The sequence below is a fragment of the Rutidosis leptorrhynchoides genome, chromosome 1 (assembly GCF_046630445.1).
Source record: "Rutidosis leptorrhynchoides isolate AG116_Rl617_1_P2 chromosome 1, CSIRO_AGI_Rlap_v1, whole genome shotgun sequence".
In the NCBI taxonomy this organism is placed as follows: domain Eukaryota; kingdom Viridiplantae; phylum Streptophyta; class Magnoliopsida; order Asterales; family Asteraceae; genus Rutidosis; species Rutidosis leptorrhynchoides.
This window is the reverse complement of record NC_092333.1, coordinates 161,547,233-161,561,922: the sequence shown is the minus strand read 5'-3', so window position 1 is coordinate 161,561,922 and position 14,690 is coordinate 161,547,233. Positions and strand designations below refer to the sequence as shown.

Here is a 14,690-nt window from a genome sequence, read left to right as displayed (position 1 = left end):
CTTGAAAAATGTATAGCACGCTTCAGTCATTCACTTATCTCTATCAAAAATTCAAAATAATCCCTCATTCACTTCCTCTTCAATCCTAGATCTGGATCTTCTAAAATAGAAATACCTATTTTCACTGAGATTACTCCGTATATATTGTTTTTGCAAGATCTTTTCTACCATCGATTAATTTTCTTCTTCTGGACCTTCATCGAACTGCAAATTCATCGAACTGCAAATGCAACAGGTAACTATTTCTTTAGTTTCTATTTGTGTTTGTTTTTCTTATTCATTCATACAAAATCTGTCATACAAAATCATAAATTTGGAGAGGATTAGGGTTTTATTCATTGAAGACATAAGTATTGCAGCGGCCGCCATGATTCTTCATCTTCATCAATCGCAGCAAAGATTTCTTCAGTGCCATTGGTAAGATTTTCTTCATCCAATCGCGTTGCCCTAACCTGCATATATACACACAGCTAAAAAGAACCCTAAAAAACAAGTGTGACCTCGAGCCTTCCACTCTGCACGCTCCTACTTTTTTTTCTACTGTGAATTCAAATTTCAAATTCAAATACTAGATTAGATCTCCTCATTAATCTCTCCATCTTTTCTTCAGGAGTTCTTCATCTCCCTAATGAGGTTCATTAAATTTTTCTGGTAAATATTTCTTTTAAGTTTAGGGTTTTTTTCGAAATTATTGACCCGTCTGTTTTACTGATCTAAATTGTAGATTGCAAATCTGATACGTTTTTTACTAAATGGTATGAAGAAGAAACTGAAGAGGAATTCATGTAATCATCTTGATTTTTTAGGGTTTTGTTTATTTTATTGATCTACATGCCTTTTTCTTTGCTCGTAGAGGTATTTATCTCGGGTCACATAAAAAGAGTAATATTGAATTGAATTTTAGGGTTCGGCATCAAACTTCTTTATGCGCATATTTAATTGAATTCGACTCTTTTTGTGTTTAAATTGCAGTTGTCAACAAGCATACTATGAATATAATGAAAGCACTGTAGTCTTGGACCTCATCTTTACGAAGGTATTAGTATTTTATCACTTAATAGCATAAATCTTTAACATCAAAATACCAGTTGGTGCAAGAAAGGATGAAATTGAATAGTAACATTATTTTTATTTTTATTTGTTTGTATAAAGTGAACCTATTACTGCTAATTTGATACTTTTTCATTATATGGTGCTATTTATATAGGTTAAGTATCTTGGTATTTTTTTTTTAAGATTGAGTATAACAATATATAATGTGTAAATATAAATATATAAATATAAATATAAATATGAAGTATATGAAATGCAGAATTCTTGGGTTAAGGTGTTGAGGGTGTGGGTTGGACCTGTTTTGGGTCTACCTGGGCAAAACGGGTCAACCATTCTACTTGAGTGGAGAATTGTAGTTTGGCTCAAGATGCATTTATATGTGATTAATTATAGTTTTTTTTGTTCATAAGTAAGATGCATTTACATGTAATTTTACACGTGTGTGTAGTGTTGTGTTAGCAGCTTAGATGTACAGTGCTAATGTGTAATTGAGTACTAACATCCGTTCTATATCATAATCTTAGTATTTACTTCAAGCTTTGTCACTAGAATGGGTAAAAAGTAAGATTTATAGTACCTATTATTTGTTAGTTTGATTTATTTGTTGATCACCAACTTAAGCATTTAGTTAATGCTTTAATTTGTGTTGATTTATGCTTTAACTTGATGGCTTGCTTTTGTTCATATATTGAAGAATTTTTTTCCATGGTTCTTTGTTGAGTTTCGTAGCTATTTAATAAACAAACTTAATGCTTATGTTAGTCATGTGTAATACTAATAATTATTCAAGATTGTAGCACTAAATAGGCATTGAATACATTTGACATATGTGAAAAATAAGTAGTCATTGATATCCTTGACCCATTTATATGTATTTTAATGTAGGATTATATCTTACGGACCTTGGTGATTATGACAGTCTAATGATTCTTCTAATGGATATATCTTACATTTGACATATGTGCAACTATTAATATAGAATTCGTTATTGCATTTGTTTAAGTCTAAGATTTGTGCTTATTGATTTAGGTTTTTCTTTATAGTTTCAGGCTTGATTTCAAATGTCCCATTGATGATTCATCCCTGTTATGCGCGGCTTTTTTAATGGCACAATTGGTGGAGACTTGATTTTGATCAAGGGTCAATGGATTATGGACAATGAACAATAAATTTGAACATGTGTGTGCCTGGTAAATAGTAGCTTTTCAATTTTATTGTTGTATCATCACCAATGTTGTAACAAATCCAATTTCTCGCCGATTAATCTTCGATTAATCATTTTTAAGAGCAGTCCGTTACGATTTTCAAAAATCCGTTTAATTAAATGGCCAACGTCAATTGATGGGTCAAAATCGAATTTGGTAATCAAAGTCGGTCAAAGTAAAAATAATCCACATTTTAACATGAATTTACACTAGAACTTTATAGTTTTTGAGCAAAATGAATAATTTTAGACAATTATGTTAAAGTCTATACAATGCTTTTAAAAGCCTAACTTTATAGTCTATACAAACTAAAGAATATATATTGTATCTGATTTGTAATTTCATAGGTATGGCTTTTGGTTTTGATTGTTTTTTTAAATAATGAGCATTTGAATTTGGATGGTTGTTTGTGGCAGGTTTTCTATTGGGGTCAGCAAACTCTTTTAGAGACTAAAGAGGGTTTCATTTTCAATATATTCTGCTGAAGATGAAGATTTTAATTACGGTTTAATGCTATAAGTTTCAAGGGAAAAGAAGGTTGGATTTTGGAAAACCACAATTCTTTTACATACTTCAGATTCTGGAGATAGTTGAGAACATATACCATTAAGTGTTGAACTCCCTGGGGACATGGTAGGCCCTTAAAATTGCATTTTCTATGAATAATTATTTCATTCAAATATGATCTAATAACACTATATTATAACAATACTAATATAGTTCTCTTATTAAAGTGACTTATGATATACGGAGTATAAAGTTTTCTAAACTCTTTTAGAGACTAAAGAGGGTTTCATTTTCAATATCTTCTGCTGAAGATGAAGATTTTAATTACGGTTTAATGCTATAAGTTTCAAGGGAAAAGAAGGTTGGATTTTGGAAAACCACAATTCTTTTACATACATCAGGTTCTGGAGATAGTTGAGAACATATACCATTAAGTGCTGAACTCCCTGGGGACATGGTAGGCCCTTAAAATTGCATTTTCTATGAATACTTATTTCATTCAAATATGATCTAATAACACTATATTATAACAATACTAATATAGTTCTCTTATTAAAGTGACTTATGATATACGGAGTATAAAGTTTTCTAAACTTTGGGCGACTTTTCACCCATGAAAGGTGGGTTGCAAACTTTCTCCATGTCAATGTTACTGTAAATGAGTTTGTTACTCTCTACTGAAGTCTTATTCTTATAGGAGGATGACAAAGTGCAACCCAAAATGAACCTAAATCCATCTCTTTTGCATTGATTTTCAGGTGTATATAAAGGCAACTGGAGAAAAGAGCGCAGAGATGGTAATTGATGAAGGTGCGATATAGGGCACCACCATTCAAGCCAACATGAACTACAAAAAAAAGTTGATTCTAAATCATGGTGAACAACCTGATGGGGATTCAAAGAGGTAAAATAGTAGTATTTTCACTATCATTTAGATATATATTAAGTAATGTTCAGCAATCTTTTTGGAATCTCCATGTATTTTAGATAGATGGTTAATGCTTTTATTTTTGTCATTTTTGAAATGTTAAAGGTTCATTAATCTTTAGCTGAAATGTTTATATGTGTCCAAGTCTCGGTCACTGCAAATCTTATAATTATTGCAAAGCTAGATACAATTGTTATAGTAATCATTCAAAAATGACCCAAAGAGGTGTGTCAATGTGTGTGTCATACATTACCATTCAAGAAGAATGTTTCTCATGTTATATGAAATTCATTTTTTATTTTCATATACTAATACTAATTTTACAATAAAGCATGTATGGAACCGTTTTGATGTATGTCTGTTTGATGTTTGTACTTGCAGGGAACTTGACTTTCTAATACATTTGTATTACCTTTTGAAGATTCGTATATAAAGTAAAGTTAAAGCATAGAGTTAGCGCAAGTAAGAATTCCATCACTATGATTTGTTATGAATTTGTTGTTTCGTTTCTTATTTTTGAAGCCATTTGTTTCGTAGAACTTGATGAATTATGTTATTTTATCTACATGTTGATTATATAACATATTATGTAAAAAAAATTCTTTAAAATCCCGTGATTCCACGGGTCTCTGCACTAGTTATTATTTAAAATATATCTATATATATAAATAAAGTATATTAAAAATAAATATTAAGTGATTGTAATACTCATTTGATGTCCTGATTGATATTAAGTAAGTTAAATTCAGACTTATATGATTTTAAAATAAACGGTGATTCGAAAATGAGTTTTATAAATTTTAGGCTTACTAAAAATGTATTTAGGATCTAGTTGTTAAATTTTAACCCTTTTTATATTTTACCCATAAATGAGAGGGACAGTTGATGTAATTTTTATTTAATAAATTAATGATCAAATTTTATACCATAATGACCAAAATAAATAAAACTATTTAAATTAAAAATTTGGTATTTTTCTGAAGACTTTTTGTTACCTGCCACTGATTGAACACGGAGTACGATCTAGCAATCCGGGAAGAGTGTCGGTAGTTATATTCCAAAACACCCTGGCTTAACTTTTAAATACTGTTTACATTTCAATTCTATTGACTTATGAGTATTATTATTGTACTATTATCATTATTATATTTATACTTATATATTTAATAGATAGATAAGAGATATATGATATATATACATACACTACTATCTCTTGTCTTCCTTCAACCATCTCAACCTCATCACCCTCACCACCACTACCTTCCACCATCTAGAACCGCCTCCATCCGCTACCTTCGTGTTCGTTCTAAACCTTCATCACAACCAACAAATCACCATTAAACACCATGAACTATCGTAAAACTACTAACTGTGAGCTACTCTTGTTCAAGTTATTTTAGTCGACCCCCAACACTGTTGCAACTGCATCTCTTTTCTACAATTAACCCGTCACCACATAACAGTTTTGATGCAGCTTTCGGCCACCCATCGTCACCGACACCTGCAACCACGGCCACCATAAACAACGAACCACCACCATCATCATTCTTGGTATTTTTTTTTGTTTGTCTCTTCTTTTCTTTCCTTCGTTTTCGTTCGAGATGCTACTGCTGATTGTTTCTGTTCCATCACGCAAACACCACCAACACCTTTAAGCTATAACCACCATCGGAAAAAAAAAAAAAACTGACCGTCGCTGGATATTTTTTTTATTATTTTTTATTATTTGTTGATCTCCTCATCGCTACTGCTCCAATTTCATGAAATAGTGATTTTGATTGTGAAGAAGTTGATGATCAAGATATTTTATTTATTTATTTATGATACATGAAATAACAAAGAGGATAAATGTTCTAGGTTTTGCATTGAAGAAGAAGAATGAAACAGTTAAAGGCTAAATAGATATTAGGTATGTTATATTTCAGAAAAACAAGGTGGATCAGATGGTTAGAGTGTGTAGCTAGGGAACAAGAGGTCCTGAGTTCAAACCCAGGCCACTACAATATCCTTTTTATTATTAAGAGAAGCTGTTGGGCTTATTAAATTGTTAGATGGGCTTCAATTAGAAATATAGTTGGGCCGTGAAATTGGTTAATGAAGTTGGGCCGAGTATTCCTTTTAAGTTGGGCCGAAGGAGTCCTCAATGGACTAGGAAAGTTGGGATGTGTCCCGTGTTATTAGGCCGAAACAAAAATAAATGGGTTAAATAGTTTTAGCTAGGAGTATAAACAGAAAAGTAGAAGCAGCGGAATGGTTAGTGGTGTTGTGGGTGAGCGGGAGGTCATGGGTTCGAGCCCGTCTGAGGTTTTTTTTTTTGGAAACCCTTTTTGAAGGTAGTTTTCATTTTTAAAATTGATATTATTATTAGTATTGTTATTATTATTATTATTATTATAGTTATAGTTATTTTTAGAAGACTTATTAGTTCAAATACAAGTATTATTACAAAATCTATCATTTATTATTATTATGATTATAATTACAAATATGATTACAAATATTATTAATGTTATAACTAATATTATTATCATCGTTTAAATATGTAACTTAATCATTTTATTACTAGTATAAGTATTATTAGTATTGTTATGAGTATGAGTATTATTATTATTATTATCAGTATTAAGAGTATCACAAGTATTATTAATATCACTAATATTATTATTAGTAAAAGTATTATTACTGTAGAAATTATGGTTATTATTATTATTACTATTATTATTATTATTAAAAATTATAACTATTATTAGTATTATAATTATCATTATAAGTACCATAGTCATTATTATGATTATTATCGTTATAAGTAATATTATTTATATTATCATGAGTATTACTAATAGGTAATTACTAAAATTATTATTATAAGTATCATTAATCGATAAATTAATATTTTACAGTTATTATTATAAATATCATTATTAATATCATTAATATAATTATTAACAATAAAACCTTATTTAGTAATATTAAGTATTATGATTATTATCATTTTTATCAATATTAAGATAATCGTAGTATTACTAAAATTATTTTTTTTACAAACAAATAATATATACATATATAAAAATACATTTAATACATATAACATAACAACCTTACTAGTTTTATATACAAAATGAATATATGAGACGTATAAATATTATTAATATAAAAATGATATAATTAGTAAATTATATATATATATAAACTTATTCGATTACGATTATGTGTATTAATATATATTTACAAATGATATAGGTTCGTGAATCCAAGGCCAACCATGCATTGTTCAGTTGTTCAATGTCGTCATATGTATTTTTACTACAAAATACAGTATTGTGAGTTTCATTTGCTTCCTTTTAAATGCTTTTTCTAAATATATTTTTGGGACTGAGAATACATGCGCTGCTTTTATAAATGTTTTACGAAATAGACACAAGTACTTAAAATTACATTCTATGGTTGGATTATTAAACCGAATATCGCCCTTCAAGTCTGGTAACCTAAGAATTTAGGGAAATGGCCCCTGATTGACGCGAATCCTAAAGATAGATCTATGGACCTTGACAAGTTCCATTCGGGATACGAATGCTTTAGTACTTCGAGATTATTATACAGACGAGAGGTTCTATTTTGGGGATATTCTATGCATTAAGTTAACGTCGGTTACCAGGTGTTCAATCCATATGAATGATTTTTATCTCTATGTCGTGCGAAATGCCTGATATGAGATTATATTTGTTAAGAATGGAAATGAAATCTTGTGGTCTATTAAAATATTGAAATGATTGTTATGATAAACTAATGAACTCACTAACCTTTTGGTTGACACTTTAAATCATGTTTATTCTCAGGTATGAAAGAAATCTTTCGCTGTGCATTTGCTCATTTTAGAGATATTACTTGGAGTCATTCATGACATATTTCAAAAGACGTTGCATTCGAGTCGTTAAGTTCATCAAGATTATTATTATGTCAATTATAGTTGGATATATTATGAAATGGTATGCATGCTGTCAACTTTCGATGTAATGAAAGTTTTCATATAAAAACGAATGAAATGTTTGTAAAATGTATCATATAGAGGTCAAGTACCTCGCGAAGTAATCATATGTTATTGTATTCGTCCTTATGGATTAGGACGGGTCGCTTCATGTGGTATCAGAGCGGTGGTCTTAGCGAACCAGGTCTTGCATTAGTGTGTCTGATAATGCTAAAAATGAACACATATTTCATAGCATTATCCCTCAAGAAAGACAAGATTTTAGTTGCAATTGTTCTATTTACAAGTGATATTCGTTTAAATAATAAAAGGTGAAGACAAAAGGCAGATTCGACGATTTGAAGACACAAATGACCAAAAAGCTAAAAAGTACAAAGTACAATCCAAGTGGTTAAATATATTGATGAGAAACGTCTAAAAATTACAAACGCACAAGCTGCAAAACGCAAAGTACAAGATATTAAATTATACGAAAAGGCGTTCGAAAATCCGGAACCGAGACATGAACCAACTTTCAACGCTCGACGTAATGGAGCTGAAAGTACAAGTCAACTATGCACAAGAATATAATATAATATTTAAATAATTCATAATAAGAATAATAATAAATAATAAAAAGTTGTTAATTGAGCATAGTTAAGGGGTCATAAGTAAAAATTTCAAATCAACATTTGCCTATAAAACGAGACTACGGAGAATGAAGAAAGACACACCTTTTTCCAATCTTCTTTCTCTATTTATGTAATTTATATATATTTATAATTTTAATTTTAATTTAAGTTTAATAATAATTGAGTTATTGTAAGAAATGTTTTACGGGTTTTAAAGTCGGAACTCTGTCCGTGTAACGCTATGCGATTATTCACCACTGTAAGCTATGTTCTTCCTTTTTAAATTAATGTCTCGTAACTAAGTTATTATTATGCGTATTTGAGCCGAAGTAATCATGATGTTGGACTAAATATTAAAGATTGGGTTATTGGATTTTGTACCATAAATAGGGTATGGACAAAAGACCGACACTTGTGGATATTGGACCATGAACCATTAATAGATGGGGGGTATTGTCTAATCGAATGACAACTCTTTGGAGTCTGTCGAACCTATCTTCAAATTAGTTAATCTAATAATTATTAAATGATTATGCATGTCCTATTTAGTGACGTTTATACGACATCTTTTACAATCATTTAATTAATCAATTGGGTTGGGTAATTTATTATTCATTCTGGCCAAGTGGGTAAATTAATAATCATGGACTAATTAAAACAGGGGTGGATTACATACAAGGGTAATTGGTGTAATTGTTAACAAAGTATTAAGACCTTGGATTACACACAGTCGATAACCTGGTGTAATTATTAACAAAGTATTAAGACCTTGTTACAGTTCGAATCCCCAATTAGTTGGAATATTTGACTTCGGGTATAAGGTTAATTTGACGATCATTTTATAATTATGACCGATGAACTATTATGGGCAAAAACCAGATAGGTATCAAATAAATCCAGGACAAAGGACAATTAACCGAGCATAATAAATTAAAATCAAAACGTCAAACATCATGATTACGGAAGTTTAAATAAGCATAATTCTTTTATTGTATTTCTCATCGTACTTTCATTTACTCGCAATTTTATTTATTGTCATTTTAATATTGTTATTTATTTTACGCACTTTAATTATCGTCATTTATCTGTACGCTTAAAATATAAAATCGACAAACCGGTCATTAAACGGTAAATCCCCCCAAAGTTACCTATAATTACTATATCTAGTTTAACTACTTAATTAACTAATTTGACCTAGTAAGACACCCAATAATAGTGTCCACGGATCGACCTCCCGGACTTTACCTTAGCTATATTATTACACGATAGGTATACTTGCCTTTTGTGTTTTAATTTAATTTAGGTGATTTCCTGTAGTAAATAAATATAAAACTGATAGCCGTTTCATACACACCTTAGAGAACACATCAAGTTTTTGGTGCCGCTGCCGGGGACACTTTTTGTGTCTTCACGGGGTATTTAAGTTTTTTTTTTTTTTAGTTTTTGATTGATTAAAGATATATTAATTTAAATATAATAATTTAATAAATATAATAATATTGAAATAAAATATAATAATATAATAATATTGAAATAAAATATAATAATATAATAATAATTTTGAATGAATCGTAAAGTTTTAAAAAGTCGTATTTATTAAATACTTCAGGGGTATATTATGTAACTTATAATTAATAATTTCTATCATTTCGCTTTCATGTGAATAGTAAATTAATTAATTTCGTTTCATTTACTATTCATGAATAGTAAATGAGTTTAAAAAAAGTTTTTTAAAAAAAATAATAAAAAATTTATTAATTTCGTGAAAAAAAAGAAAAAAAATTAAAAAAAATTTAAAATCCTTAAAAAAAATATTAAAATCGTTTAAAAAATTTAAAAAATAAAATTTAAAAAAATAAAATTTTTTTTAAAAAAATTTTTTTTTTTAAAAAATATATATATATTTTTAAGATTTTGTCTATAAAATTAAAAAAATATATATTTATTTTAAATTTTATTACCTTTAGATTTTTAGACTCTAGTTACAACTTTTAGTATTAAGTTTAGTTTTGCCATAGTTATTTTTATACTTTTAGATTTTTAGGCTTTGCCGTAAAAACCCTTAAGTGCTTTTTCTTTAGACTAAGATTTAGGTGGCTTAAAATTTTGCGACGCCGTGTTAAAATTTTAGTATCATTTTAAGTAATTGCCGTTTTTCGTTTAGAATCCCTTTTAAGTTTCGACGCGCTACTTTCTTATTTTTATTTTTCGACCTTTTATTTTTTCGACGTTTTTCGACGCAATCTTTTTCTTTCTTATTTCTCGACGCTCTAGTTTTTAGGACATAGAATTTTCTATTTCTTCTCTAAAATTTCAAACGAAAAATTATTTTAAGCGATTAAATTGATAGACATCCAAATTTTCTGGTTCGTAGTAATAGTTGGATTTGTTAGTGGCGAGTTGTGGGCTTCCGATTTAAAGGGTCCTGGTTACCTGCTGCATCTATTGGCTATTCGAAACGTGGGCAAAATCAGAAAAGTCTATTAATTTGATAACTTATATAATTTTTATTTTTATAACTAATAGGATATTCAGTGAATGCACCGAGCAAAACGTTCACCACCTTTCATATGTTCACCACCTGTAACTCGATCAAGGCATCTAGCCAATATTGTTGCCGTTGATTTTTCTTTAGAATCATCATTTAGTCGAACAAGTTCTCCAACTCAAATTTCCGATAATCCATTTTTTGAACCCGACTTCACAACTGAGAATCCGGAGGATATTCAAGGACAATTCTAAGATCCTGAACCACTAATCATTACTCCTGAACCACAAATAGTTAAATCAGAATCTTCTAGTGATTCGGATTCAACAAATTCAATTATAGAAGTAACGGAACCTCAAAGTATGGAAGACCGAATGAGAGCCACACGCACGGGCCAAGGTCACGCCATTAATCAGCCAGATGTTAGAGCATCAGATTTTGAAATCAAAGGACAATTCCTACACATGATCACCAATCAATGCCAATTTGGTGGTACAACAAAAGAAGATCCAAACGAACATCTTCGAACTTTTAATAGGATTTGTAATCTATTTAAAATCCGAGAAGTTGAGGATGAAACTATTTATCTTATGTTGTTCCCATGGACTTTAAAAGGAGAAGCCAAAGATTGGTTAGAATCGTTACCTGAAGGAACGATTGACTCATGGATATTTTAGTTGAGAAATTTCTTCAAAGATTTTTTCCGACATCTAAAGCCGTGAGACTTCAAGGAGAAATTGCCACGTTCGTGCAAAAGCCAAATGAAACGTTATATGAGGCATGGACAAGATTCGGAAGGATGTTGAGAGGATGTCCTCAACACGGTTTAGATACTTTTCAAATAGTGCAAATTTTCTATAAAGGCGTCGACATCGCCACACGAAAAGACATCGACACAGCAGCTGGTGGTTCCATTATGAAGAAAATCGCAACCGAAGCTCACAAGATCATTGATAACACAGCATCCCACTCTCATGAGTGGTATCAGGAAAAAGATATTTTTCATTCATCTAAAGCGGCTAGAGCCAATTCTAGCCATAACTTTGATTCTGTTTTCGCAAAAATAGATGCTTTCGAGAGACGAATGGAAAAGATGACTAAAGATATTCACGCAATACAAATCAGTTGTGAACAATGCGGTGGACCACACTTAACGAAAGATTGTAATGTTGAGCAAATGATGGAACAATGAGAGAATGTTTCCTACATAAACCAAAGGCCGGAAAATAATTATCAAAATAATTATCAACCGCCAAGGCCAAACTTTAATCGAAATCAAAACATTCTTTACAATCCAAATGGACCCAATAATAACTCATACAACCAACAAGGTCCGAATAACCAACCAACTCAAAACAACACTTTCAATCAACAAAGACCTGGCTTGTATAAACCACCACAACAAACCGAAGAGAAAAAGTCAAATCTGGAAGAAGTGGTATTTAAGCTAGTTGAATCTCAAACACAATTTATTGAAACTCAAACCCAAACGAATGAGAGGTTTGATCAATCATTTAGAACTCAACAAGCTTCCATTTTGAATCTAGAAAAACAAGTAGGTACTCTTGTTAGATTGATGAGTGAAAGGGAACAAGGAAAGCTACCGAGTAATAATGAAGTAAATCCTCGGAATGAAAATGTTAACATGGTATCAACAAATTCTGAAAAACCAACACCCGAAGATGGGAAAGTTTTAGATGTGAGTAACAATGAAGAAGTTACAACACCACCACCACCCGAGTATGTAAAGCCAGTGGTGTCACCATACAAAACACCCATCCCGTTTTCAAGAAAAGGAATTGAGTATGAGCAAGTGATAGGTAATAAAGTTTGTGATACCTTTGGAAAAAAGAAGAAGAAGAAGAATAAGAAAGTGCAAGAAACAAAAACCGTAGAAGTAAACCCGGTGAAGACAGTTCCACCAAAACCTCCACCTAGGGTAGGTGATCCGGGTGAATTTATTGTTCTTTGTCTACTAAGTAACTGTGTCATGTATGATGCACTAACAGATTTAGGTGCAAGTGTGAGTGTTATGCCTCTTTCATTATATAAGAGATTAGGAGTAGGTAAGTTAAGTCCAACGGATATAAGTGTTCGACTCCTTGATCAAACCATTAAGCACCCAGTTGGAATTGCTGACAACCTACCCGTTCAAGTAGGTAATTTAAACTTTCTAGTCAAATTCATTGTCAATGACATAGAAGAGGACCCAAACATTCCTCTAATTTTAGGTCGACCATTCTTAGCGTCCACCGGGGCGTTATTTGATGTAAGAAAGGGTAGAATGACACTTAGTAATGATGAGAAATCGATCACCTTTATGATTCAAAAGTCTAAATCTCCACCAACCAAAACCGTTGAACCAGCAAAAATGATTGGTAAGAACCATGTTGTTTTACCAACTCCAATGGTAGTGCTCAACAATAATAAAACGCCTAAGTGTGGGGAAAATGAAGTAACACCTAATGATGACCTGATAACAAAGAACCCCGTTGTTGATACGAAATTAAATGATCCCGTTATTAATAGTTCAATGAAGAAACTTATTAAACAAATTCGCGATGCTAGAACCAAGGGGAACTTTAAGTTATGTAACCGGTTAGTATCCAATCTGTCGCTTAAAGAAAATGCGAAATTAGGTGAATTTGTGGATATTACACAAGAATCCGACCAATGACTTAAAGAAAAAGTCACAGATATGCAAGCTGATTATGGTCCAAGAAAAATTGACGATGAAGTTAATCACAATTTTGACACCACAGCTACCTAAGTGTGGGGAGATTCAAAATGTTCTAAAAAGAAAATGCTGTCTAGAGTTAGTTGTTCTGTTCTCGTGTAGTTCCGAGAATGGAATTCGATTGGTCTTTTCCACTAGCAGACACTAAAGAACTAGTTTTCTCCCTCCATTCTGAATTTTTTTTTTATAGGTTTTGTATGAAATTAATATGCATTTTTAAATTTAAGTTTTGTGTGAATTTAAAAACAAAAATTACTTTATTTCATTAAGTTTAAAAAATGATTTCTAAAATTCATCGTAAGTTGAAGACTAGGTCATGGAACCGAAATTGCTTTACCCGAGGGCGGGGCGAAAAATTTTGTTATCATTATTTTTAATTTTATTGATTTAAAGTATACCAAAAAAATTAAAAAACCCCAAAATCTTTGCTTTTAAAATAATCGCTTTAACGACAAATTTTAAATTTTGTCGAGGGACGGACTAGGTAAACATACCAAAACTACCTAAAGTAAAAGGAAACAAAATTTTAAAAAAATTATTCATTTAAATTGTTTTAATAAATAAAGGTTTTTATATAAAAATATATATATATATATATTATATATATGTTTGTAGTTTATCTTATGTACAAAATAGGGTAAAACAACGCATTTTCAAAGACTGACATTAAGTTCAGCAAAAGCTACTAATTTTGACGACAAGACGCAAAATATCAAATGTGAAATAACAAGAATATGTTTGCGAACTCGGTAATTTTAATCATTTTTCTACACTAATCACCCTCATGAATTTAAATTTTTACTGATTTCTTACAAATGAGGGTATTGCAAGATCTCAAGTTTGGGGAAGGGTTATAAATTCTCTCGGGTTTACACTTAGTTTAATTGCCAAATTTTGTGAAAATTTGAAAAATTTTCAACTAAATGAATTCAAAATCATGTTTATACATATTTATGAACGATAAAACTAGGTGTTAATACCGAAATTATTGTTACCTCAGAGAGAACATAAATGGAGAAACAACCCAAAATGTTAGAATTCATTTAAAATGGAATAGAGGAGAATAAAAAGGCAAAGAAAAAAATAAATAAAAGCCAAGTGCGGGGAGAATATACCAAGTTATTCAATTAAAAACTGTATATCACATGTTTCTGTAAAGTTATTGCAGGTGCTTTT

The 14,690-nt window shown here is 30.5% G+C and overlaps 1 non-coding gene across 1 annotated transcript; it reads right to left on the bottom strand.

Moving 5' to 3' along the window:
• Positions 1-11,498: 11,498 nt before the first annotated feature.
• Positions 11,499-11,605, bottom strand: LOC139886871 (small nucleolar RNA R71). Its single transcript, XR_011772732.1, has one exon. It is a non-coding gene; the product is annotated as a small nucleolar RNA R71 (small nucleolar RNA).
• Between the last annotated feature and the right edge of the window lie 3,085 nt (positions 11,606-14,690).